Below are 14188 nucleotides of genomic sequence, written 5' to 3' on the forward strand. Positions count from 1 at the left end.
TGGGTTGAGCTGGAACGAAATTGACCTGCAGCACATTAACCCCTCACTTTGCTATTTCACCCGTTTGGAAGCGTCGCTCCTACAATTACCGATGCTACCCACTGGCCATGACTCTGCCAATGGATTTCCTACCCTAGACCCACATCCACATGTCAGGTCTGCACATGCACAGTGAAGGCAGAAGGCTGTTCCCGGGGCTGAGCGGGGCCCGAAGGTCAGCAGGAGGCTCGGGTGGGAGCGGTGATGGAGCGAAGGGATTGGAAGAACGGAAGGAGGTGGACGCTGGGGGAGTAACTCTGACACAGGCGGCTCCTTTGACCCACCAAGAAAGATCACTAGCACTGATGAGTAAGGATATTAACAGAAATCTGGGGAACTCTAATGGCACTAAAACACCATTAGTGGGGAGAGGCGCGTGGATCTGCCGTGTCTTCTGCTCTCGCTCCAGGAAGTTTTTGAGCTGATGGTTCCTGAAAGCCTGCACAAATATGACTCTTGTGCTTGTTTACATACCCGGCCCACACCTTCCTAACAGCGAGGTCACACACAGTCTCTCGATCCCCGTTCTTAACACGAGCACCCCACGGAAGAATTGCTATAGTCTAAGGTGCCCAAACTCCCTGGCAGAACGTGTGTTTTAACCCTGAGACCTTAAAACCTCCAGTGCCATCAACGCTTCCCGAATAAAGGAACGGAACAGTAGAAATTCTAATGCTTTTCTTTCCACTTTTCACTTTCATTCTGATTTTCAGTTGCTTTGTTAGGGTTCTGTTAAGCTGAGGGTGAGTTCCACGGTGTTATCTTTCGTAACGTATCCTTCTCTCTTCTCACAGCACACGTGTCACAGTTGCGTGACCTGGAAGGGCTCGATACCAGCTTAAAATCATCACAAATGCTCTTCCCTGCATTCGGAAGCCTTATTTCGTCCTGCTGGGGGATGTTTCCCAAAGTAAGGAATTAAAGTGTGATCGTAGGAAGGAACGCACAGTCCCATTTTCCTTGCAAAGGCAGAAACTGCTGGCAGCAGCTGTAATGGGCAGCTGTAATTAAAAGCAGAGGGGCTATGAAAGATGCAAATTCACATAGAAGGCAGAGAGAGTCCTCGGGTTTCTGAACCCAGGAGCTGGGCCAACGAGGCGCACATCGCACAACGCATTGATTTGCATCGGCCGAGCAGCGGAGTTACAGATATTCTACCTGCTGTAGGCACAATGAGAAAAGTTCCCTGGCTTGCCTTCCAGTAGACCAAGGCATCTTGTTCTAGGATGGCATAAGGCACTATTAATTCCATTGCAGAAAACAGCACTTAATGTCGACGAGGTCAGAGAGCCGCCCGAGCGTGGTTTCTCCCAAGAAAACCGTTTGCCATTCTTCTGAAACGCGTTCTCTTTCTACCTGTCACCGCCCTATAAATCATTAGCAATAATTATCCTCTTCACTTAAGCCAAAGTGAAACCAAACCAAACCAAACCAAACAACAACAACAACAAAAACCATTTCTATAAGAGATAGCAGATACTAATCAGAATCCAAATTCCAGGGAAGCTGATGAGAGATTTCCTGTTGCCCTCTACGGCCTCTGGATGCCCTGTGTGTTTTTTTTAAGTTTTAATTATGTCAAGCCTAGCATGCTACCTATATGTACACTTGTATCTATGCACATATGCATACCTTTTACATACGGCCTAGAATCTCGTGTGCTGATTTCATCTCGAGAGGCGATCACCTCTTTAGGCCAACGTGACGTGGGATGCTGGCACACCGCCGGCGCGCAGCTCTCCTCCCTCCCGCCTTGCTCCACCAGCAGGCCATGGCACTAAGGAGAAAGGTGACAGCGCCCAAGGGCGGACGGATCACAGCCTGCCCACGGGGCTGTTAACAGACCCAGAAGCATGTGAGCATCGGGAAAGGAAGAATGGGACCGCAGGAAGCCCTGCAGCTCCTGCAACTCCAGCGCGTCATCTTCGCAAGTCTTCGTGTTCAGAATAAATACACACAATTACTAGCAAGAAGCAAACGGTGACCTCAGGGCTTCCTTTGTGTGTTCAGGTTGCCCTGAGCTCTTGGCACCGTGTCAGAGGGGGCTGAAAACGATGCTTGCCATGTTTCTTTCGATGATCCTACTTAAAGCCCCCTTTGCCTCCCGTGCCCTGCTGCAGCATTCATCTGAATTTGCAGCTTTGCTAGGATTTCATTTCCTTTCTATAAACATCGCTCCCCTCCCCTACACTTGTTGTTGGACACTCACACACGTGTGAAAGCGTCCCATAAAACAAGAGGAGAGCCGCTTCATTTTCAGACGGCGTGCTGCACGTACTCCCACAGCTCAACCTGTGCACGAGTTTTAGTGCTCATCTCAGAACAGCACCCCTCCGTACAGCCCCTATTTTTTCACCGTACGCTCAACAGAACACACAGACTCTACGTGAGCCCTCCTTTGCCAGGAGAGTCGCTGCGTATCCATCCCACAGAGATGGAGATCTCCCCACTCAGCCGCCAGCAGAGCTGGGAGCCCTGCAAGGAGCAGCTCTGCTGACGGTCCGAGGAGTAAAGCAGCACCAAGGGTTCACATCGCCGGGTCCAATGTACGGCTGCAATCACTGTCAGTCACCGCAGACCCTCAGGTTTTAAAAGAAGTACAAAATAAATGTTTGCCCTTTTGTTCCACTGGCAATTTCTCTCCTGCTTCTCGAGCAACACTGCCGGTGTCTGAGTGGTCGGGAAGGTGGGAAGTCACCTGCGGCCACAGCTTTTAATGCACAAAGGGCAGCAGCGGGTGCCACCCCGCTACCACTCAGCCTTATTCCAATGACCGCAGTGCCTTTTGTTCCCGAACCACTTCCCGAGCTCCCTCAGAACATCGCAAAGCGCAGCTCTCACCATCCCTCTAGAAAACCCTTCATTAAGAACAGATAAAGTCAATCACTTACTTGTTCTCTCCCGCCGTTCTCATCTATTAAACACACACACACACACACACAAACCCCAAACGAAACAAACCGAAGCAACTTCTCGCTTCGTTTGGCCTCGCTCACGTTAAGAAAAATAAAAGTCGGGGTAAATGCCAGCCCTGAGTTCACCCAATACCTTACGAAGCCCGGGGAAAACAGAGCTGAAGAGGAGCACCCCGGAGGAATCTCGGAAGAGCGGATTTATTCCAAGTGCTTCGCAGCGCTGTTATCTCCGCCTTGGCTAAGCGGAATGCTGGTGAAAATCTTTGCCTGGTACAGTGCGGAGCCTCTGGTTCACAGGCCAGGAATTCTACACTGAATAATTTTTAACTTCGGCTCTGGGAGGAAAAACAGAGTCTCGTACATTCTGCCCGCTCGAGTAGGCTTTGTCTATTTGCTGCACGGAAGGAGAGCTCCTAATTTTCGGGGGAGGTGGAGGACGGGGTGCCCTGAGCTACCCGGGCTGGTGGGCAGAGCGAAGCTGGGGGGCTTTTCAGGGGAAATGAGAAGGCTGTGAGGCGGCTTTTCAAGAACTGTGGGCAATGATTTCCCAGTTCTTTTTTCTCACTTAAAAAATAATATTTCTACTGACGTGCAGCGAACACCACCCGGAACTGCTAAAACAACAGCAGCTAGTAATTCTAATGGACCACGTTGTTCTCTGTTTTGTGTTCCCTTCTTAGAGGGCTGGCTGAAATTAGGGACGCCCCAAGAGACAGGAGAGCCTGCCTGATGCCATGGAGTCAACGCACAAAGATTCGGGACAAGAAATAAACACAGGAGCGAGCCACTTCGGCTCTGCAGGAATTACATCACCAACCGGGAGAGCTGGGAACGAACCCCAACTCCTGAGCTGTACCCGGGCATGCCGAGTTGGACTCGATGACCCTTACGGGTCCCTTCCATCTTTTGTTATTCTGTGAAAGAAAAGATCAGATTTCTGAGCAGAGCATTCCTCGTGGCCTCTTCCCACCTGGAAACACGGGCCGGGACGTTGGGAACGAGGTGCTGCCCAGAGTCACCCCATGAGAGCCTCCAAACCTACGTCTGCCCGGCTCCAGGCCCACGCTCATTCCACGTGCCCACGGTGTTTCCATCCACGGTATTTCCAAACGATGCTTTTCTCCTTCAGGGGTGATGGGATCCTCAGCCCACAACAACCCCTGTGAGGAACACAGCTGCCCTCTTCCACCGCGAAAAGAGAAGGGGGAAGGCTCTGCGGGAGCAACACTTGGCTCCAACGGCCGTGTCTGGAACCCGCTGTCACACACATCTCTAGGATATGCAAACAGCCCCGCACGTGGTTGTGACGCGGATGCGTTCACCCACACCTAAAGCAAAAAGCAAGAATTGAGACGAAGGAAAACCCCACGGAACCATACAGGGGGATGATGGGGCAGGTCTGGAAAGGGAGCAGCGAGGAACGCATTCGACACCATTTAAAAAGGGCTTTTGTGTATGTGTCTCTATTGAAGTGTGACTTCAAAGACTCTCTCAGTGCACGTACAGGCGAAGGCTCCCCACCAGCAACGTCCTCCTTGACAAATGCGTGCAAACCCTCCCAGGCACCTCAAGAGAAACCTTCCCCAGACCCCCCTCCGTCACCAGCAAGCCTCCCGGGGCTGTGTTTGTACGACACGGCCGCTTCCAAAGCAAACAGACACCATCAAACCGCAGCGGCTATTCCATATTGAGATGCATCAATAAAATGTGATTTATAGCATTGTCACTGGAACGTTTTGTCCTTATCGAGCTCGAGATAAGATAGGAGGCATTGAGAAAGGCTCGTTAAAGCGCAGTCTGGCAGTCAGCACATTAACGAACTTGCTTTTCAAAGCTTATTAGCAAAGAGACAACCGGTATAAAGGAACAGCTTGCAGGAGTGGGCGTGCGCTGGGAGAGGGAGAGCGGTGGTTACACCGTCACTTCTACCTTCAGGAAGCCCGCTTGTTTTATGATCCTGAATTATTCCAGAGCTCCCGTGCGGACGAAGAGCTCGCTGGGCTCCTCCCATCCGTATCTTTTTCTGGTTCAAAGTGTAAAGGGAGTATTTCAGAAGCTGTTGGAGTTTTTCCTCCTTTAGGAGCGCCCTGAAGCGGTGCTTGGTTTGCAGGGCAGAAGGCCCGGGCTTGAAGTGATATTGATAGGGAAGGCCTTGCGCAAAGAAGCACCAAACCGTGCGGTGCCGGTAGCATCGCGAGCTCTGCAAGGAGACTGTTTTGCAGCGCTCAGCCTCACAACCCTTGGAGCGCAAAGATTTCAGCCTCCGAGTCCCTCTGGCACCAACGGAACGCTGAGTTACATCCTTCAGGTTCGGGACATCCCCTTCTAAGTCGCTTTGCTTTCGTGCCCGTGCCCTCTGACTTCTGCCCCCCCTGCCCTTTCCCCCACCTGGATGAGCTGACCTTCTCATCCTCTTCCTATTTTTAAGCGTGTGTTAAGATAAGGCAAACAGATAAGCGATCTCTCCCACAGACATTTACTTGCATCATCGGAACATTTACTCCAATTAGAGCACAAAAGACCCCAGTCTCTCCATCCCCTTTAACTCCATTGGTAAGGTCAATATTTGCCCGGCGGTTGCTCCCACCGCCCGGGCAGAGGGGACGGACAGAACAGACATCAGGGAACAGATCGCTTTTCATCGTGCAGTCATTTGAAAGCGGTCTGCAAATGGACATGCACTGCAGAACTCATCACGAGAGTAACGACAGCACGGGAGCTGTCGAGGCGAGGGCACGGGGAATTCCCCCGCTTGAAATGTCAAGCACCAAGGCCAGGCGTCTTCTAGGAAGGCACGTCTCCATGTAGGGATGGTGGCTGGCCGCCAGCTCCAAGAGGAGGGCAGGAGGAAGAGCTGCCTTCTCTCATCGCAGTCGTTTGAAGAGGTGGTCCGTCTTCCAAAGCAATAATGCTTAGGTGAACCACTTAAGGGCAAGGCGCTCCTACGGCCAAAGCCATCCGAACCGTTGGGTCTGAAGGAGGGTGCTCCATAAAGGAGAAAGAGGAACGGCTTCCCAAGAGCCATTCTCCGCTCTCCGTGGGCACTGCAGGACCTCGGGCTTTCCGGTGGACCCGGAACAAAACCCCACAGCTTAAGCGTGGTGAACGGCTGCTGACACCTGGTGGTGAGGTCCACGGGCCAACCCGGAGGATGGAGGCACCTGTAGGAGTTCTTGCGGGCAACGTCTGCAGAGCGATGGGGTACAGAGAAAGACCGCAGCTGCAAATGAGGAGCTCAAAACTGTCACACGAAGCGGCTGTGGGAGAAGCGACGCGGCGGCTTTAGGAGCCATCATCTGTATGTTGAACACCACTGTGGCCCTTTCCGTTATCGCGTGACGGGTGTTCTGATCTACCGGGCTGCTTTGTCAGTTGCTTTGGATGTACGCAAGCTTACTCGGCGCCATCCCCCCAGGTGACTTCGATGCAAGCAACTCATTTCACGATTGGGGCGTTCGCCCATTCATTCCACCCCATTCAGTGGTGGAGCTGAAGAGGTGTCGTTAACTTCTCCTACAGCATGGAAACAAACCTCCCACCGCAGCTGCTCGGGATAGGGGAAAGCATCCAGCAAGCCAAGGCACTTGGGGAAAAGGAGGCAGCTCCAGACAAAGCATCTCTTCCGAGGCTTTAAAGTCCATTTGATGTCTGCTTGCAAATGGGAGGAATCATTATGAATGCATGTGAAGCGATTAGCAAACATCCACATCTATTAGGCATAAAGGAAAAATAACCAGACCGAAATAGCTGTCAGAATGGCTCCCTTTGCTCCTTTATGTTATTGGAGCTCATCGTTTGCAGAAACTCAATCTCGGCTCTTTAAATGAGCATATGGTGGGGAAACAAGAGGGAAAGGCGAAACGTTTCTGCCCGGCTTCAGGCGCAGAGCAGGCTTTGCGCGATCAGAGCAGGGAGGTTGCCGAACGTAAACACAGTAATTAAGGCACTCATCCTAATTGCAGGCAGTTAATTGCGCTGTACGCTGCATAATTGAGCCACCCTGGGCAGCGCGTGGCTGGAAATCCCTCGTGCGTTCTTTAGTCCGACTCCTATAGGATCCTCCATACCCGCGCTGGCTTTTCATCCTCGCTCAACTCTTTGGCATTAGAACTGGGCCCCGAACCTTCGTTTTCTTACAGTGAAACGTATTCACACGAGGTACGCTCACGGCTCCCAGCCAAACCTTTGGATCCACCCGAGCAGCTCAGCCCACACGTCTCCCTTCGGCCGCGGGGGGAGATGGAGCACTCCCTGCTGAACCCGAGGGGGGAACTCACGAAATTCCGAGCTCACCCCGTACGCGTGGCCCTCGGTGGGGCCGCGCGGGTACCGCTAGGTGTCACCCCCCGCCCGCCGACGGACCCGGTGCCGCCGCAGGGTCACCTCGCGGGGCGGTGACCGTCGCCGGCTTTCGAGCACGGCCTCCCGTTGCCCCGAGGGAAGGTCGGTTGGATGTCCCGAAGAATTTCTTCTCCGACAGAGCGGCGATGCGTCGGCTGCCCCAGGAGGCGGGGCGGTCCCCATCCCTGGAGGCGCGAGACGCGGCACGGGGGGACGTGGGCAGCATTGGCGGCAGGCGGGCCGTTGGGCTGGATGACCTTTGAGGTCGCTTCCAACCTCATGGCTCTCTTTAGACACCCCGGGGGCCAACTCCATCCTGCACGCTGCTGTCGGCTCTGAGGTCTGATCGGAGGCCTTCTCCTTTCCCTCGAGGCGCTGCTCGGCCGCTGTGTTGCTGCAGGGGTGCTGCGTGAGCGCAGAGCACAGCCGGCTTTGTCCACCCTGACAGGCTCACCTTTCTTCCTGCCTAGAAACACCGCTGCGGGACTCGCCCCCCCCCCAGGGAAAGCAGAAGCTCCAGCGCGGGGCTGGGGACTAGAAGAGCCCCGTTATGTGCTACGGAACAAAGGGAACATCGAGCGAGAAGCCACCTCGCTTCGCAGAGCACCCCGGCTCCCGCTCCAGCTGCTCCGTGCCGGGGGAGCAGCAGCACTGAGCCCCCCCGGGTCCCGCAGAGCTGCAAAGGAGCACGAGGGGCAGGTGCAGAGAGTGCACGCGTAAGGAGGAGCCGGCAGCACCGCCGGACCGCAGGTTGTCAGACAGACCCCGCCATCCCATAACGTTAGGGTTGTAGAGATGCATCAGCATCACTCCGGACGGCTTCTCTGCCACCGTAGGCCAACGCTTTGCTCAAGCACATGAATCTAACAGACAGAACCCCCCCTTCAACCCGCCGTGCTTTGAAACGCACCCAGCAACACCTGTCCCCAGCAGAGCCAGCCCTGCCCCACGTCGGAGCTGGGTTCCGTCGGGCTGGGTGTGGAGGTGCCGGCCAGCATCTCTGCACGACAGCGAGCCTGAGAAGCTAATTAGCGCCCGTTTGCTGCTTTCAGAGAGGAGATTCTGAGCGCTGTTGGTAAACTCATTTCAAGGAGTCGCACTCAATTTGCAGCGACGGATGCTCATCGTGGCTTTGTTCCCACATCTACAAAGAGCAGCGCTGCAGAGGGGCTTTGATGATCCCTCTCGTTTGGACAGCTGGCAGGGAGCAGGATGCACCCAGGAATAGAAGGGCACACGGGAGCCACGGCGTCCCCTGCACGAGAGCAAACGGAGAGGCTGGACGTCTGTAAAGTGGGGGATGTGGGGTTCTATCCTAGTGATGCAACTGGAAAGTGAAAGCTCTCGCACTGCGTGGGAGAGCAGAAATCCGCTCTGCGTCTTGAAATAGTTGCACGTGAAGTCCTGCCCTCAACTCGCGACCTGCAACCTGCACGGCATGGCTCTCAGGAGCCCATTGTAGGGGCGGTTGTTGCACTGCTGGGCTCCTCCAGCTCTTGGGGGTCAGCGTGGCATCGCACGCCCAGGGACGTCGGCGTCAGTGGGAGCCAAGCCCAGCATCGTCAGCACAGCTGTCAGGGCCCCGGGTGGGCCCTAATGAGGCCCCCAGGTGCCACAGGGCTGGGCTGCCCTAGCACAGCTGCGCCTTATCGGCGGCTCAGGGCAGGGCCCGCCCTCAACGCCTCTTAAACCCCCACCAGAGCTTGCTGGGATCCACTGGGGGCTGCTGGGAGCTCAGGGGCTCATTCAGGGCTTGCCGCAGCATGCTGCCAGGCTCCCACACTGCTCTCTCTTTTTGGGGAGGGCGCTGGGCTTCTGCTGGGCTTTTTTGGGGTCTGGTTTCTGCTGGGCTCCTCTGCTCTTTTGGAGTCAGTGTGGGGTGGCCCTGCTGGGCTCTGGCCTTGTTTTCTTCTTTTTGGTGGTGGTATGGGATTGCTGTTGGTGCCCCTGCCCTCTTTGGGTCCAGCACAGGGCTGCTCTTGGCTCCCCTCTGCTCCTTAGAGCCTATGCAGCACTTTTGCAAAGCAGCTCTCCTAGCCCCTTTGTGGGGTTAGTTAAGGGCAGTTTGCAGGTCCTGCAGCAACGGAGGAGAGCAGAACGGAGCTGCGCCCCTTACCCTGGAGCTGCTGGGGGTCAGAAGCATCGCAAGGGGCTGCTTTCAAAACAGCAAATGCTGGGGATATCCATTTAATCACGTTTGTTCTCTCTCCTTTTTGTTTCTCTCTTGCAGGGTGAGAGCTCCAGCGAGGATCAGCCCGCAGTACTGAGCGGCTGTGGCAGCGATGGGAGCGTGGAGCTGAGTCCCAGGGGTCTGGGCGAGCACGTTCCCTCGTGCCCAGACCCCGGGGGCTCTTTGCTTGCAGCAGGAGGATCCTTCTGCCCTTCTATTGGGGTCAATGCAGTGCTGCTGCTGGGCTCCCTACCTTCTTTTTCTGGGTTCTGCTGGACTCCCCGAGGCAGAGCGCAGCCCTGGGGGTGCCCACTGCCCCCCTTGGTTGCAGCAGCGGGGGCGTGCAGGATGGAATCATGGTTGTCCCCTCCCTAGCCCTATTGCTGCTGGGAGTAAGAAGCAACGCCAGGGACAGCTAAGTTGAAAGCAGTGCTTTAAATCACTTGCTGTGCTTTTATCTTTTTGATTTCCCCAAAAAGCTGTTGCAAGGTAAGGTGCTTTGCAGCAGGGATCAGCCCAGAGATGCAAGGTTCCCGCTGCACTGGGACTGCAGAGACGAGCACTGGGATGTGGCGGTGTGAATCTTTAGTTTTACTCATGAATTTTGTTCACAGAACCACAGGATTGTAGGTGCTGGAAGGGACCTCTGGAGGTAACGAAGTTAACCCCTCTGCAAACTTCATCATAGAGGTGCTCCAGGCCCTGCATCGTCTTTATGGCCCTCTGCTGGACTCCTTCCAGGAGATCCCTCTCTTTGTTTGTACTGAGGAGCCTGGAATGGGATGCAGTACTGCAGGTGAGGGCTGGACCGGGGCAGAGCAGAGGGGGAGGATCACCTCCCCTGACCTGCTGGCTGCATTCCTTCTGATGCACCCTAGGGTTGCATTGGCTCTTTCAGCTCCTCCAGCAGCTTGTCCCTGTACTGATAGTTGTGGTTATTCCTTCCTAGGTGTGCAGCTCTGCAGCCCTTCCTGTGGGACGGCAGCACAGCCTTCCGGTGCATCAGCTGCTCTTCCAAGGTATGTATGCTATGTATTGTTGGTGTACTTGGTGAGGGTGGGCACTGCCCTCAGTGAGGTTGCTGATGAAGATACTGAATGAACTTGGACCCAGCACTGCCAGTGTGGTCTCCAACCAGACTCGGTTCTGCTGATAGGCCAGTTCTCAGCCCACCTCCCTGCTCACTCATGTTGGGATGTTGCGGGAGGAAAAAAATCCAGCAGCATTTCTGACTAAAGGTAGATGACATTGGCTCTCTCCTCCATCTGCATGCCTGGCGATGCCATTGTGGAAGACTGTGAGGTTGGTAGAGCACATCTTCCCCTTGGTCAATGCATGCTGACTGTTTCTAATCCCCTTTTTTTTTTTTTTTCTGTCTAGGGCCTTGGTTTGTGGGTTCCACTACAGCAGCAGCCCCTCAGAGGAGGTTTGAGGAGCTGTTCTCGCCACAGGGGCAGGGCTGGAGCAAGGTGAGGGTTGTCCTCGTGTCCCCAGGCTGCGTTTGCCACCCTCTGGGTGGTGTTCACGGCTGGGGACAGAGGACCAAGCAGGGTGGCCCTGCCCTGCAGGAACTCAGGGCTTCCTGCAGCAGGGTGGCCCTCAGTTGTTCTTTTTCCCCAGGTCCTGGTGCTGCCTGTCTAAGGGAGGAAGGCTGCCAGCTGTGCCCTTGTCCCCTGTTGGGGTTGTGGGGTGATGGAGCTGCTTGGCGTCCAGGAGGAGCTGAGGGGATCTGGCAGCTGTCTGATGTTTTGTGGTGAGTGCTGCATGGTGTCGGTGGAGGGGAACCCCAGCCCCCCGAGTCCCTGTTGAGTGCTTTACACTTGTGTTTTCCCTTCTAGTTCCTGATGGGAGCAGTGGCTTCTGTGAGCAGTGCCAATTGTCCAGCTTTCCCAGGGTGTGGAGGAGCAGCATGATGGGTGAGTAGGTGCTTTTGTTTTTGTTGGGGAGCACTTGGTGTGTGCTGTAAGTTGGTTGGAGGCTGGTATTAGTGTGGGGTTGTCTTGGACTGGAAGCACTATCACCCAGGTGCCCTCTCCTTTCCAGGAGTGGGCTTTGGCCCTAGGGGTGTGTATTGGGAGGTTTGGTGAGTGAAGAGAAGCACTTAGGATAGAAAGTGGGGAAGCTGTTAGTGCAGGTTTGTGCTTTCCTGTTGGTTGAGGTTTGCTTGGGTTTCTGGTGTTCTTTTTCAAGCTGTTTTTATTTGCTGAAGTTGTTTAGTGAGGCTGTTGGTTCCTTTGGTTGTGTGGGCTTGATGGTATGGGAAGTCTTTTTTTGAAGGTGGTTTGTGCTGTTGGTGGTGGGGGCTGGGGTTTTTGGATTTGTTTGGGTGCTGGAGAGGGGGGTTTGCACTATCTCTAAAGAGATATTTTTTTTTTGGGTGGGAGGGTGGGTTTTGCTGTCTGTGTCTGGGGGGCCCTGCTGGGGCCCTCCCCCTGGGGGAGGGGGAGCCCCACCCACCCAGGGGGGCCCCCTCCTCCCCCTGGGGGAGGAGGGGGCCCCCTGGGTGGGGGTTAGCCCCTCCCAGGGGAGGGGTCTCCCCTGGGGGGGCTCAGGGGGACTCCCATGTGTGGGAGGCCCCCTGAGTGGGGGATCAACCCCTCCCAGGGGATAAGTCTCCCCTGGGGAGGGCTGATGGGGGGGACTCCCACCTAGGGGGGGTCCCCTGGGTGAGGGGGGGGGGGACATCCCCTCTTAGAGGAGGGGGCTGAGGGGTTACCTTGGAGTTGAGGGGCTCCTGAGCTGTGATGGTGCTCTTTGTCCTGGGCTGGAAGGTAGGAGTTGGGACTTAGTGGGGTTCTGTGTTCTGCCTGAGGAGAAAACTCAATTGGTTTTGAAACGTAAGTCAAATCCTGAAAGGCACCTTGGCTTGTGACCTAAGAGGTCACTGAGCTATTGAAATGACTGTTAGTCAGCAGCCAGAACCTGCTAGTTTTTTGCTGAGAAACAACTTGCTATCTTTATTTGCTCAGACTTAAACATTTGCTAATCTTATTAAGCGCTGCCTCCTTCTTGTAGGGGCTCCCCGTGCGAGACCAAGGATTTAAGCTGCTGCTGCTGCTCAGAGTGGTGTGGTTCCCCTTCTGTCTGTGGTAAGCTTGAGGTGGAAACAGAAGTGGTAGATTTCAAATGTCTGCAGGAGAAGAGAACATGCTTGTGAGTATCTAACATCTCTGGCCACCAGCAATAGCTTACCAGCAGCTTGAGGTCTTTGGGTGCATGGTAATGCTATTCTGTTCCAGGAGCTGGAGCTTGAAATAATGCTCTTGAGTGGGGAGGCTTGCTGCTTTGCTCTATCAAAGGAAACAAAAACTAAATTGGTAAATCAGTTTAACAAAAAGTACAAAACAGAAATGCTTCTGAGCCTCTTATCGTAAGAGACATATAAAGAAATAAAATGTAGTTTTCTGTATGTGCCTTAGTCACAGCAAATAGGATAAATGAAAACTGAGATTCTTTAGCAGAACTAGGATACAGGAGCGAGTGCTTCTAAACAGAAGTCACTCCAAACAATTTCTTGTTATTGCAGGCTTTACCTTTTGCTGTGTCTTATTCCTTTACTTTGAGCCTATCTCTGAGTAACTTTATCAAAAGAGATTGTGGATATTCTCTAAACAAAGAAGCGGGGCTTTAACTTCTCATATCATTGTGAGTGTATCTGCCTTATCAGCTTGCAGAAACTGTTTGTTAACTGCCTTTCCCCTGCAGTGCCAATAAACTTTCCACTCCTCCTGAATAGAAGTCTCCTCTATTCCATTAACAATCACATGCAGAAAGAACTTAACTTCTCAAGAAAGCAAACAATGTTCATCAATATCGAAGTCAATATTCATCAACAGCTAATGTAACTAACAATATCTAACTAAAATAGCTACTCTAACTAAATATCAAGTAAACTGTTGAGTAAACAATTACGTGCTTTTCTTGAGAGCAAGGCAACTCATGAGGTTTGATGTAAAGAGGGAAAAAAAAATCTGGCACTCACCCTCTAATGCTTGGAGATCTGCTCTTCATCCTCTGCTCCCTTGAAGCTGCTTCATTTCAGGTACCCTTATGCATCTAGAAGAAAGCAAGTAGCTGCATTGAAGAATGTTTTCCAATATGTACAAGTTTGATATTGATGGTTAAATGTTATTAATAAATGGGAAAGAATAAATATTTGTTACAGCTGACTGCTATCATTACACTGTGTCTCTACATAAGAGTATGTCTATATGTTGTTTCTTCTAGAAGCATGCAATACAGAACAAGGTGAGCACTGAGAAAGCTGTAGGTCCTGGGAGCTGGGCAGAGTCCCTTCCACTACAAACCGTGCTTGTTTAGTGTGGGGAAGAGAAGGCTCTGAGACCTCATTGTGGCCTTCCAGTACTCAAAGGGAGCATACAGACAGGGGCAACAACTGCTTTACGTGGGGTGATGGTGATAGGAGAAGGGGGAATAGTTTTAAACTAAGACTGGGGGGGTTTAGGGTAGATCTTAGGAGGAAGTTTTTTCCCCCAGAGGGTGGTGATGTACTGAACAGGTTGCCCAAGGAAGCTGTGGATGCCCCATCCCTGGAGGCACTCGAGGCCAGGCTGGATGTGGCTCTGGGCAGCCTGGTCTGGTGGTCAGTGACCCTGCACACAGCAGGGGGTTGAAACAAGGTCATCACTGTGCTCCTTTTTGACCCAGGCCATCCTATCTTCTATTCTTTCTTTCTCCTCTAACGCTCTTTCTTCACTGGTAT

General features: G+C 53.4%; 1 protein-coding gene and 1 long non-coding RNA gene across 6 annotated transcripts in view; one reads left to right on the forward strand and one right to left on the reverse strand.

Moving 5' to 3' along the window:
- Window positions 1–3209, reverse strand: part of TTLL10 (tubulin tyrosine ligase like 10) — a 54625-nt gene extending 51416 nt beyond the window's left edge. Inside the window, exon 1 of the mRNA XM_040651315.2 lies at window positions 3088–3209. The gene's annotated coding sequence lies outside the window, so the exon portion shown is untranslated. The remainder of the gene's footprint in view (window positions 1–3087) is intronic.
- Window positions 3210–5005: 1796 nt separating this feature from the next.
- LOC121107375 lies at window positions 5006–13634 on the forward strand. Of its 5 annotated transcripts, XR_006931980.1 has the most exons (10): window positions 5006–9954; window positions 10080–10261; window positions 10415–10484; window positions 10704–10767; window positions 10846–10934; window positions 11086–11218; window positions 11304–11381; window positions 12481–12618; window positions 12705–12782; window positions 13392–13634. It is a non-coding gene; the product is annotated as an uncharacterized LOC121107375 (long non-coding RNA). The 5 variants fall into 5 exon arrangements; XR_005841421.2 differs by having other exon boundaries at window positions 5006–10261; window positions 10622–10767; XR_005841419.2 differs by having other exon boundaries at window positions 5006–10261.
- The last annotated feature ends 554 nt before the right edge of the window (window positions 13635–14188 follow it).

Source organism: Gallus gallus, chromosome 21 (genome assembly GCF_016699485.2).
Source record: "Gallus gallus isolate bGalGal1 chromosome 21, bGalGal1.mat.broiler.GRCg7b, whole genome shotgun sequence".
NCBI classification, from domain to species: Eukaryota; Metazoa; Chordata; class Aves; order Galliformes; family Phasianidae; genus Gallus; species Gallus gallus.